The sequence below is a fragment of the Diospyros lotus genome, chromosome 1 (assembly GCF_014633365.1).
Source record: "Diospyros lotus cultivar Yz01 chromosome 1, ASM1463336v1, whole genome shotgun sequence".
Classification (NCBI taxonomy): domain Eukaryota; kingdom Viridiplantae; phylum Streptophyta; class Magnoliopsida; order Ericales; family Ebenaceae; genus Diospyros; species Diospyros lotus.
The window spans coordinates 29,731,348-29,745,264 of NC_068338.1; the positions used below are offsets into that span (position 1 = coordinate 29,731,348).

The 13,917-nt window shown below is 25.1% G+C and overlaps 1 protein-coding gene across 8 annotated transcripts in view; it reads right to left on the reverse strand.

Annotated features, from left to right (window-relative positions):
- The window catches only part of LOC127787095 (protein NRT1/ PTR FAMILY 2.6-like), a 78,883-nt gene that overhangs the window by 26,533 nt on the left and 38,433 nt on the right, over positions 1-13,917 (reverse strand). The window lies entirely within an intron of this gene.

Consider the following 13,917-nt stretch of genomic DNA (forward strand, 5'->3'; position numbering starts at 1 on the left):
AAATATAATTTTATTATTAAATAATTTAAATAAAATCTTACTGTAATTATCTAAAATGTGATAATAAAATAATTTAAATTATTATATTAATATATTGAAATATTTATTAATAGTTTGCTATATTAAAAATTTATTTTTTCTATAAATAAAAATTATATTAAACGAAATCTACATAATATTTAAAAAAACATTAACTAAACTTAGGATTCTCAATTATAGAATAGAACAATACTAATGACAGAACCCATCTGATCAACACAATGGGTTTCAAATTGTTGAATTTCATCTATAATTCAAAGACAAAATTAGAGAGAACAAATGATAAAGAGATATATTTATTTTTTTTCTTAATCAACATTAATGTTTTATATATAACACTTATATTAGATAGTGACATATGATACTGTTATTAAGTATAAGATACAATGTTGTTCATATATTGGCCCTATTTGTTACAGCTTAATTAAAGAAATTATACTTCATAACTTCTTAGTTTATAATTTTTAAAACTTAAAATAAATTGTGAACTTATTTGTTGCAACTTCTCAGAAAAATGTACAAGCTGGGGTACCCTAACTTTGAAAAAGTCAGATTGTACCCCTTCTAAAACCTAGTAGAAGGTATAAGTTATAATTCTACAAGTTAAAACAAACAATACATTACCACTTTTTTAAAGCTAGAAGTTAAAAATTACAACTTTTAAGCTACAAAAAACATGCTCATTATGGTTTTTAAACTTTTTAACTTGGCAAAAATTCTCATATTTATAAAGAGAAAGAGATTGACAAGATAACTCTTAGACTCCTTTCTATATAATGTAATCTCTCAATATTTTTTCATTTTTATGATTTCTAAAATTTAAAATAAAAAAATTTCAATAATATTATGATTTTTAAACTTTTTATTTATTTTTCAAATATAATATTTGTTTTCATTTTACACACAGTTAATAAATATTATAAATAATTAATTATTATACATTTAATTGATATAGTTAGAATTTAGCAATATTATGATTTTTAATATTAATATATTCATTTAAATTATATAAATTAATTTTTTCATATTCATCTCATGGTTAAATGTAAATTTAAATATTCATTCCAAATTTAAATATTTATAAATTAATTAAATAAAAAAAATTAAAAATTAAAAATTAATGTTAGCGACGGAATATTCAATCCGTGGCTAAATCAGCGACGAAAATCATAATCCGTCGCTAATTTTATTTATTTTTATTTTTTTAAATTTAAAATTTTATTTTAATTATTTAAACTAATATTAAAATAAATTTTTTATTTTAAAATCTTGCGACAAAAAATAATTCCGTCGCTCTATAAAAATTAATTTTTATGTTTTTTATTATTATTAAAATTTAACGACGAAAAATAATTTCCGTCGCTAAAAGTAGCAATGGAACAAAGTTCTATCGCAAAATTTTAAAATAAAAAAATTAATTTTAATATTACTTTAAACAATTAAAATAAAATTTTAAATTTAATTTTTTATTATTAAAATTTAACATCGTTCCGTTGCTACTTTTAGCGACGAAAATTATTTTCTGTCGTTAAATTTTAATAATAAACAAATTAAATTTAAAATTGTATTTTAATTATTTAAACTAATATTAAAATTAATTTTTTACTTTAAAATATTGCGACGGTAAAGAATTTCCGTCGCTAAAAATAGCAACGGAAATTTTTTCCGTCGCTAGCTAAAATTTAATTTTGATTTTTTTTATTACAATTAATACTCAGCGATGGAAATATTTTTCCGTCTCTAAAAATAGTGACGGATTTTATTTTCCATCGCAAAAAAAATTTAAAATTATTTTTTTAGCAACGGAATTTTTTCCATTGCTAAAACCCGTTGCTAATTGTGGAAAAAAAAATAATCGCAATCCGTAGCTATTCCGTCGCAAAATAGCGAAGGAAATATCCATCGCTAAAAATCCGTCGGTAGATCCCGAATTTCTTGTAGTGATTATTTGTAGTTTATCATATTTCTCTTGGGAATAGCCTAATGGAATGTAAATAATAAAACTTATTTTATATTATAAAAAAAATAATAATAATGATCTAGTTCGAGTTGTGCTTGGTTCCTATCTTGTATTGGGTTAGTGGGTCTTTACAAGTTGTGCTGTGTTCATTTTTTTTTTGTTTTTTTTTTTTTTTTGTTTTTATTTGAATGCCGTTCTCATGTTCAAATTAGCTACTTGAGTTGATACATGAAAACTAAAATGGTGGTGAAAAAATGCTAACGAGACTTCTTTGTCAGACAACTTTTAATGCAATCTTCCCTGCATATAATTTTTTCTCCATCGAGTGACCTTCCCCAGAGCCTCCAATGCGGGAGCCTCATGCACTGGGTTCACCTTGTACTTGGATGAACATTGTAAGATTGCCATTGGCCGTGGAACAAATTTGAGTTCCCAAGAAATTGTTTGCCTTGTTATATATAAAAACAGTCAACCTAAGAAGCATTTATAATCAGGAGAATAGGGCATATGAAAATGGCTTGATTTCCTTTATGCATTGACATTTTTTCACTTTGTTTCATTGTCTCTGAGAGAAAAATTTGTATCTGGCTGCAGTTGAAGAAGCATTGGAGCATCCTTACCTTGAGAGATTAGATGACATAGCTGATGAACCAGTTTGTACATATCCATTCTCCTTTGATTTTGAACAAGCCTTGGGAGAAGAGCAGATGAAAGATATGATCTATGAGGAGGCCCTGGCACTCAATCTGGGGTATGCTTGATACATCATCATAAAGCAAGCCTTGAAGTGGAAGTTCTTGAAAGGGGTAGAACACTTCGAACTGAAATATTACAAATTTACAATCAATGGTGCACAGCACCTGTTCAACCATTAAACACGTAGTTTAGCGAAGAAATAGTGGAGATTGTTTGTTGTCTCTGACCCTCACTCCGCTCTGGCATTACCTATTTGGTGTCGCTGCTGCTTGAATGCCTTATTACCACAATTAGTTGTACTAAGCCTCTCATATTATATCTATAAGGTTAGTGCCTCAAAAGGTTCTGCTGGCCCCTCGGAATTCTTATTATTTTGGAAAAGATTCTTCTCTTGATTATCTGTATGTTAATTTTATATTTTTTTTTTCATATGTTGGAAGTGATTTTTTTTCCCTCTGGACGTATTGCAATTTTATTGTACAGCAGCTTGGTTGATTGTAATAATAAAGATATATAATAAGACCTATTCATATTCCTCAAAAGCATAATGATCATCTCTACTCATCAATGACTTCCTTTGATATTTTATTTTTTAATGTTTTGCAATGAATTTGACATGTTCAATTGTCTTTGTGCTACATGATACAAAGATCAAATTATCGATCCGTAGTTCATGATTTGTGGTTGATCATTAGGCGTCATTGGATCACATAAAATTTGTTCTATCTCGATAAAGCAAACGTTTGTTTCCGCTTAACAAAGTCAATTTGTTTAGGATTCTATCTTTCTAGTATTATGTATTTTTAAATTATCTTGTTCAATTAATATGTTTTTTTAATTATTTAATTTGGATAGATTTAGTTCGAATTTATCACACTTTGACTATGATATTTAAACACTCAATATGATTACCGGATTTATTAAATTATTACCTTAATGGTATATATTTGTTTGGAATTTCAGTAATGAGAGATGTTTTGCTTTTGAGACATAAATTTATTGAAAATATCTTTACCAGAAGAAAAAATATCTAAATCCAAATCACACAAATAAATAAAAATAAATGGTAAAGTAGAATTTATATAGTCAACCTTGCCTAATGATATTAAAACTTGATGTATTGTTAGTTGTAATATGATATAAAGATTAGCGCCGGGGTTTAGACAATTTTAGTTTTTGTGATTAACTAATTTTGCACTACTTAGTCGCAATTTAATCAAAAATCATCACAGTAATGGTGTGAAAATGCCGCATTTAATCATTTGTTTTGAATAGTATATATAATAATAATAATAATAATATATAGTTTTGGCCAATGGCCGACACTAATAATTTGTTTTAGCATTGCTAAGAAATTTTAAGTCCTGTAGATCAGTTGAGATTAGCCTCTGAATTTGTCACTACTGCAATTCGAAAATTATCTGAATTGTTGACAAATCTTCCATACTATTCTCAAATCAAATCATAAAAAATGAAATGTTGTTGACGCTATTACTTGGTTATTTCAAAAACCTTAGAGAATTAGATGTAAATGTGAGGATTATTTCATACAGTGTCTCATATATTTATAGAGCTTCCATCTAATCCTAAATGGCTATATCAATTATGCTCAAATCAATTTTTATTTGATTGAATTATTACAATATTAAATTAAATACTCGTCAGGCAGCACTCTCCTCACTCAGATCAGGTTTTTAAGCATCTTGAACACCAACTTCGTGGGAGAGAAATTCATAAATAACTTAAAAAGAAATTTAAAAAATTATTTTTAACAATTTTCTAGTAAAAAACGTTTTTGACAAATCAAACAAACTAATTGTACTCTATAGCCACTTTTATGTGAGATGCCTAAAATACCCTTAATCATATTTTAAATTAAAAAACTCACATTATCCTTATCATCATTTACTAAAATATCCTTATTTCTTTTTATATTGCCTTTCTCTTCTCTCTCATCTTCCAACATTCACATTACTCTCTCTCTTTCCTTTATCAAACCATCCAAACTCAGTCATTCATTATACAATCAATTTTTTTACTTGTTGGGTCATTTAACAATCTTCATCAATCACACCGATCTCATTGAAATCTCATTCAACAAGATTCTTTCTTTCCAACAAATAATTTCACTTACTGAATCTCTAAGGATTGATTTCATTTCTATTTATTTTGTTTTGTGATCACATTGCTTATAAAGGTTGTGTAGTATGTTTATGGTTGTAAATAAAATATATTTTGATAGATATTATTCCAGATCTATACTGATTTTTATGAAAAAATAATTTTTCAAAACTGCACAATGTCATCGGGTTTTGTGAGGCCACAAAATCTGATTTTTTAATAAAAATGAATTTTTTTATCTTTTTTTTTTGGGCCATGGGATTTTTCAAAGTTACCAAATAAAAAATAATGTATTTTTACATTTTTTTAACATAATTGAATTTATAATTCACAATAAATAACAATGGGATAATAATAAAACACAACCAATACATGATTAAGTGTTCTAACAACTAACAACATTGGATTAAATTGATATAATGACTATAAAATTTACCAAAAAATACAAGTATAATTTTTAAACAATAATTTATTTTTGGGACTATTGAATAAATTGAAAAAATCACATGGCCAAGAAAAGAAAAAAAAATCAAAATAACCATTTTAATAAAAAATCGGGTTTTGTGGGCCCGGGTTTTGTGGGGCCACAAAACTTGATTTTTTAATAAAAATTTATTTTTTGATCTTTTTTTGGGGGGGGCATGGGATTTTTCAAAGTTACCAAATAAAAAATGATGTATTTTTGTATTTTTTGGCTTAACTGAATTTATAATTCACAATAACCAACAATGAGATGATAATAAAACACAACCAATACATGATTAAGTATTCTAACTATTAACAACATTAGATTAAATAGATATAATAATTATAAAATTTACCAAAAAATACAAGTATAATTTTTAAACAATAATTTAATTTTAGAACTATTGAATAACTTGAAAAAATTCCATGGTCAAGAAAAAAAAAAGGATAAAAATAACAATTTTAATAAAAAAATCGGGCTTTGGGGGGCCACAAAACCCAACCCGGGTTTTGTGGGCCTGGATTTTGTGGGGCCACAAAACCTGAATTTTTAATAAAAAAAGATTTTTTGATTTTTTTTTTTTTGCCATGGGATTTTTCAAAGTTATCCAATAAAAAATAATGTATTTTTACATTTTTTGATTTAATTAAACTTATAATTCACAAGAAATAACAATGGAATTATAATAAAACACAACCAATACATGATTAAATGTTCTAACTACTAACAACATTAGATTAAATTGATGTAATGATTATAAAATTTATCTAAAAATAAAAGTATAATTTTTAAACAATAATTTATTTTTGGAATTATTGAATAACTTGAAAAAATTCCATGGCCAAGAATACAAAAAAAAAGGCATGAAAATAACCATTTTAATAAAAAAAATAATTGGGCTTTGTGGGGCTACAAAACTTGGCCCGGGTTTTGTGGAGCCATGAAACCTGATTTTTTAATAAAAATGAATTTTTTGATTTTTTTTTTTTGGCCATTGAATTTTTCAAAATTACCTAATAAAAAATAAAGTATTTTTGCATTATTTGACTTAATTAAATTTATAATTCACAAGAAATAACAATGGAATGATAATAAAACACAATCCATACATGATTAAGTGTTCTAACTACTAACAACATTCAATTAAATTGATATAATGATTATAAAATTTACCCAAAAATACAAGTATAAATTTTAAATAATAATTTATTTTTAAGACTATTGAATAACTTAGAAAAATCTCATGGCCAAGAAAAGAAAAGAAAATAAAAATAACCATTTTAATAAAAGAAATCGAGTTTTGTGGTGCAACAAAACTTGACCCGGGTTTTGTGCGGCTACAAAACCTGATTTTTTAATAAAAATGAATTTTTTAATTTTTTAATAAAAATAAATTTTTTGATTTTCTTTTGGGCCATTGAATTTTTAAAAGTTACCCAATAAAAAATGAGGTATTTTTACATTTTTTGGATTAATTAAATTTATAATTCACAATAAACAACAATAGAATGATAATAAAATACAATCAATAGATGATTAAGCGTTCTAACTACTAACAATATTGTATTAAATTGATGTAATTATTATAAAATTTATCCAAAAGTAAAAGTATAATTTTTAAACAATACTTTATTTTTGGGACTATTGAATAACTTGAAAAAATTTCATGGCCAATAAAAGAAAAAAAAATAAAAATAACCATTTTAATAAAAAAAAAATCGAGCTTTGTGGGGCCACAAAACCCAGCCCGGGCATTGTGGGACCAAGTTTTGTGGCGCCACAAAACTTGATTTTTTAATAAAAATGAATTTTTTGATTTTTTTTTTGGGCCATTAGATTTTTCAAAGTTACCCAATAAAAAATGATGTATTTTTATATTTTTTGACTTAATTGAATTTATAATTCACAATAAAAAAACAATAGAATGATAATAAAACACAACCAATACATGATTAAGTATTCTAATTACTAATAACATTTGATTAAATTGATGTAATTATTATAATATTTATCCAAAAATAAAAGTATAATTTTTAAACAATAATTTATTTTTTAGACTATTGAATAATTTGGAAAAATTCCATAGCCAAGAAAAGAAAAAAAAAGAATAAAAATAACCATTTTAATAAAAAAAATCGGGCTTTGTGGGGCCGCAAAACCTGGCCCGGGCTTTGTGGGACTGAGTTTTGTAAGGCCACGAAACCTGATTTTTTAATAAAAATAAATTTTTTGATCTTTTTTTTTTGGGGGCATGGAATTTTTCAAAGTTATCCAATAAAAAATAATGTATTTTTATATTTTTTGACTTAATTAAATTTATAATTCACAAGAAATAACAATGAAATGATAATAAAACACAACTAATACATGATTAAGTGTTCTAAGTACTAACAATATTGAATTAAATTGATGTAATGATTATAAAATTTATTCAAAAATAAAAGTATAATTTTTAAACAATAATTTATTTTTGGGACAATTGAATAATTTGGAAAAATCTCATGGCCAAAAAAAGAATAAAAATAACCATTTTAGTAAAAAAAATCGGGCTTTGTGGGACTAGGTTTTGTGGGGCCACGAAACCTGATGTTTTAATAAAAATAGATTTTTTGATTTTTTTTGGGGGGGGCCATAGGATTTTTCAAAGTTACCCAATAAAAAATAATGTATTTTTATATTTTTTGACTTAATTAAATTTATAACTCACAAGAAATAACAATAGAATAATAATAAAACACAACCAATACATGATTAAGTATTCTAAGTACTAATAATATTGGATTAAATTGATGTAATGATTATAAAATTTATCTAAAAATAAAAGTATAATTTTTAAATAATAATTTATTTTTGGGACTATTGAATAATTTGAAAAAATTCCATGGCCAAGAAAAGAAAAAAAAAGATAAAAATAACCATTTTAATAAAAAAATTGGGGTTTGTGGGGCCACAAAACCCGGCCCGGGCTTTGTGGGACCAGGTTCTGTGGGGCCAAGAAACTTGATTTTTTAATAAAAATGGAGTTTTTGATCTTTTTTTTTTTTTTTGTCATGGGATTTTTCAAAGTTACTCAATAAAAAAAAATATATTTTTATATTTTTTGACTTAATTAAATTTATAATTCACAAGAAATAACAATAGAATGATAATAAAATACAACCAATATATGATTAAGTATTCTAAGTACTAACAACGTTCGATTAAATTGATGTAATGATTATAAAATTTACCCAAAAATACAAGTACACATTTTAAACAATAATTTATTTTTGAGACTATTGAATAACTTGAAAAAATCTCAAGGCCAAGAAAAGAAAAAAAAAAAGATAAAAATAACCATTTTAGTAAAAGAAATCGGGCGTTGTGGGGCAACAAAACCTGGCATGGGTTTTGTGGGGCCACAAAACCTGATTTTTTTAATAAAATTGAATTTTTTGATTTTTTTTTTTGGCCATTGAATTTTTAAAAGTTACCCCATAAAAATGATGTATTTTTATATTTTTTGGCTTAATTAAATTTATAATTCACAATAAACAACAATAGAATGATAATAAAACACAACCAATACATCATTAAACGTTATAACTACTAACAACATTGAATTAAATTGATGTAATTATTATAAAATTTACTCAAAAATAAAAGTATAATTTTTAAACAATAATTTATTTTTTGGACTATTGAATAATTTGAAAAAATCCCATGGCTAGGAAAAGAAAAAAAGTGATAAAAATAACCATTTTAATAAAAAAAAATTGGGCTTTCTGGGGCCACAAAACCCAGCCCGAGCTTTGTGGGACCGGGTTTTGTGGGGTCACAAAACCTGATTTTTTAATAAAAATGAATTTTTTGATTTTTTTTTGCGCCATTGGATTTTTCAAAGTTACCCAATAGAAAATAATGTATTTTTACATTTTTTGATTTAATTGAATTTATAATTCATAATAAACAATAATAGAATGATAATAAAACACAACCAATATATGATTAAGTGTTCCAACTACTAACAACATTGGATTAAATTGATGTAATTATTATAAAATTTATCCAAAAATAAAAGTATAATTTTTAAATAATAATTTATTTTTTGGCCTATTGAATAACTTGGAAAAATCCCATGGCCAAGAAAAAAAAAAGATAAAAATAACAATTTTAATAAAAAAATCTGGCTTTGTGGGTTCGCAAAACCCAGCCCGGGTTTTGTGGGACCGGGTTTTTGAGGCCACGAAACCTGATTTTTTAATAAAAATGGATTTTTTGTTCTTTTTTTTTTTTTTTTGGGCGATGAGATTTTTTAAAGTTACCCAATAAAAAATAATGTATTTTACATTTTTATTAACTTAATTAAATTTATAATTCACAGGAAATAACAATAGAATGATAATAAAACACAACCAATACATGATTAAATGTTCTAAGTACTAACAACATTAGATTAAATTGATGTAAATATTATAAAATTTATCCAAAAATAAAAGTATAATTTTTAAACAATAATTTATTTTTGGGACTATTGAATAACTTGAAAACATCCCATGGACAAGAAAAGAAAAAAAAAGATAAAAATAATCATTTTAATAAAAAAAATCGGGCTTTGTGGGGCCACAAAACCTGGCCCGGGCTTTGTGGGACCAGGTTTTGTGGGGCCACGAAACCTGATTTTTTAATAAAAATGAATTTTTTGATCTCTTTTTATTGGGGGGCCATGAGATTTTTCAAATTTACCCAATAAAAAATAATATATTTTTACATTTTTTTGACTTAATTAAATTTATAATTCACAAGAAATAACAATGGAATGATAATAAAACACAACCAATACATGATTAAGTGTTCTAAGTACTAACAACATTGGATTAAATTGATGCAATGATTATAAAATTTACCCAAAAATAAAAGAACAAGATAAAAATAATCATTTTAATAAAAAAAATCGGGTTTTGTGGGGCCACAAAACCCAGCTAGGCTTTGTGGGCCTGGGTTTTGTGGGTCCACGAAATCTAAATTTTTAATAAAAATGGATTTTTTTTTTTTTTTGCCATGGAATTTTTCAAGGTTACCCAATAAAAAATGATGTCTTTTTACATTTCTTGGTTTAATTGAATTTATAATTCACAATAAACAACAATAAAATGATAATAAAACACACACGACCAATACATGTTTAAGTGTTCTAATTACTAACAACATTGAATTAAATTGATGTAATGATTATAAAATTTATCCAAAAATATAAGTATAATTTTTAAACAATAATTTATTTTTGGGACTATTGCATAACTTGAAAAAATTTCATGGCCAAGAAAAGAAAAAAATAGATCAAAAAAATTATTTTAATAAAAAAATCGGGCTTTGTAGGGCCACAAAACCCGGCCCTGGTTTTGTGGGGCCACAAAATCGGATTTTTTAATAACAATGGATTTTTTGATCTTTTTTTTTTTGCTTCATGGGATTTTCAAAGTTACCCAATAAAAGATTATGTATTTTTATATTTTTTGGGTTAATTGAATTTATAATTAATAATAAACAACAATGGAATGATAATAAAACACAACCATACATGATTAAATGTTCTAACTACTAACAACATTGGATTAAATTGATATAATGATTATAAAATTTACCAAAAAATACAAGTATAATTTTTAAACAATAATTTATTTTTGGAACTATTGGATAATTTGGAAAAATCCATGGCCAAGAAAAGAAAAAAAAAAAGGTCAAAAAAATTATTTTAATAATAATTGAATATTTTTTTTAATTATGTGATAATACTTATATTTTTCAATTATTTTGATTTATTCCGTTTTATTTATTATATATGTAATATTATTATATATATATATATATTTAATAATAACAAAATGAATGGAGGGAACCGAGCATGGGTTCAAGACTTAACTAGTTATTAAATTATTAAAAAAATAATTATTAAAATTAATTCTATTTATTTGAAAATAATAATAATTTAATAGTTTAAAATTTATTATTATAATTAAGATTTGTAATTATTATTACAATTGAAAAATGATATAAGAATCATTGAATAACAATTTTTCAGTTTTTTATTTAAAAATACATATATATTTAAAATTTTTAATTATTATTATTTAATTAATTTTATTTATATGTAACAATACATATATATTTAATAATAAAAAAGAGATGGGGACTCACCGTGAGTTCAAGATCCATCTAATTATTAAATTATTCAAAAAAATTAGTATTGAGAAATAATAATAATACTTTAATAGTTAAAAATTTATTATTATAATTATGAGAGGTTTCTCGGGTGGAATAAAATAGAAATTCAACTCTTTTGTTTGTTTTGTATCGATGGTAGTTTGATAATATATTGTCTTTATTTTTATTCTTAATTTTTTATTGAAATGGGGAGTTGAAAAGTTAAAGGTTGAGGTGAAAAGTGGTAAAATGACTATTTTTTGTAACTATTTATTTGTAGGGGTAAAAACGTTTTTTTGTCAAAATGGGGCTAAAAGTGAATTTTCTATTTGTGGAGAGGTTATTTTTTGCAATTTCTACGCTTGAACCCCAATTTCCTACCGTTACCTTCCGCTCCCCACGCAAATGGGTTGAGCATGGCACTTGCTACCCAGCCCAGCCCCTTCTTTAGATTGGGTTCATTCCTCTCTCTATTTTCCATCGAATAATATAGTTTATTTTTCAATTTTACGAGTACATAAAAATTATAATGTAGTTAGTTTTCTTATTAATAAGAATGACTTTAAAATAAACCAAAGGAACTTGAAAAACAAATTTAAGCCATGGAGATGTCCATAAAATTGACTTGAAAAAACAGGGATTTCGTTTGAAATTTAGTCAAAAATAAAACAATCACACTGTCCAAATTTGACAGGAAGAAGGGCCAAATCTAAAGATTAAAAAAAAAAAAAAAAAATTGGATTCTTCTATCACGTGTCTTTTGGGCACTTGATTATTAATAACATTTTAAAATTTAAACTTATCTTAACTATTTTTATTTTTGAACCATAATACTCTTCCTATATACACAAGGAATATCATTGTCTCAAAAACTTTTACCTTTTTTTTTTTAAAAAAAAAGAAAATTATATATCGTGATTAAAGTAGGGGATTAAACTAAAAGTTTGTGATTATATGGAAGCTGAAAAGGGTATTGCAATCCTGTACTCCTCTTGAATTGAACCTCCCATTTTATATCAAATCTCTTGATCCGTTCTTCCCCACCTTCAGCGATGTTGCCGAAGAAGATGATCGGTTGCCGACGTCACCTTCTGGCTTCCTGAATTCAGAGACATTGCCGGAGACGATCGGTCGCCGACGACTCCTTCTAGTTTTTCGTCGATGGCACCTTCCGGCGCAGTCTTTGAAAGTTTCGTGTTTCTCTTATTTGTCCAGTCCAAGAACATGATAATGCAGTGAGTCGACGACCTCCGCACTGTCGGCAACCTCGCCTTCCTCTGCACCATTGGCTGAATCCCCGTAGTCCGAAGATACTCCGTCAAGTTCATATTTTTGTCTTCCTATTTGTATTTTTTGTTATTTTTATTACCTTATTAATCTTATTTTTGAATTAATTTATTTTTTTATTTTGATTTTTGTACTAATCAAAATTTATATTTTTAAGTCAATTTAATCACTCTACTTTCTTGTATAAAAAGAATAAAATGAGATGATAAATTTTTTAAAATATAATAATTAAATTAATTTAAAAATATAGTTTTAAAAATATAATTAAAATAATAAAAAATTTAGATTATCACACTAAAAAAATGTTAAAGTATAGTAATTAAATTAATTTAAATATATAATTAAAACAAAAAATTAAATAATTATAAATAAATAAAAAATACAAAGACAAAAAATATAGATTTGCCCCGGTGGGGAAGCCAGTCCACACAAGAAAATGGTTAGTCCATTTTCTGACATTTGTCACGTGTTGTGGGACCATGGTCCTAGTTAGTAGACCTAATCCACAGAATTATTTCTCTTTTGGAGGGCTCTTGGCCTCTTTATTCGGCATTAGAATGAAAAATGAAAATATTATCAATATTTTTTTCAAAAATATTGGCAAAATGGCAATCCTACAATTACAATAGTTCTTCTTTATGAAGTATAAATAAATATAGAAAATATATCACTCGGACCGTATTTTTATATTCTAATATAAATATAAATTATTATTTTTAAAATACATTCAGAATCCACTGAAAGCACCATTCTCCCTTTTAAAGAATTTTCATCTAAAGTTGTCAATTATTATTTTGTAGATAAGAGCCGAAATTTGCTATCCCCAGTGACTGTCCCTTTCTTATTCATTTAATGAAAATGAATCATATCATTTATTTTTAAATAGTAATTTTTTAAAAAATTATAAAATTAAATAAAAAATATAAAATCAAATAATAACACATATATAATTATAACCAAGAATATAAAGAAGATATTTCAGAATCTTTTTACTTTTATAAAGAAACAAAAAAACTTTAACATAAGATAATAATAATATTTTTGTAATTTTACATAAGAACAGCAAAATCATTAAGGTATTGGGCACATAATTGTGTCACGTCTGATGTTGATTGGAGGGACTTGAAGACTTAGTCTAATTTAATTAACTAGGTTTTAGATTAAT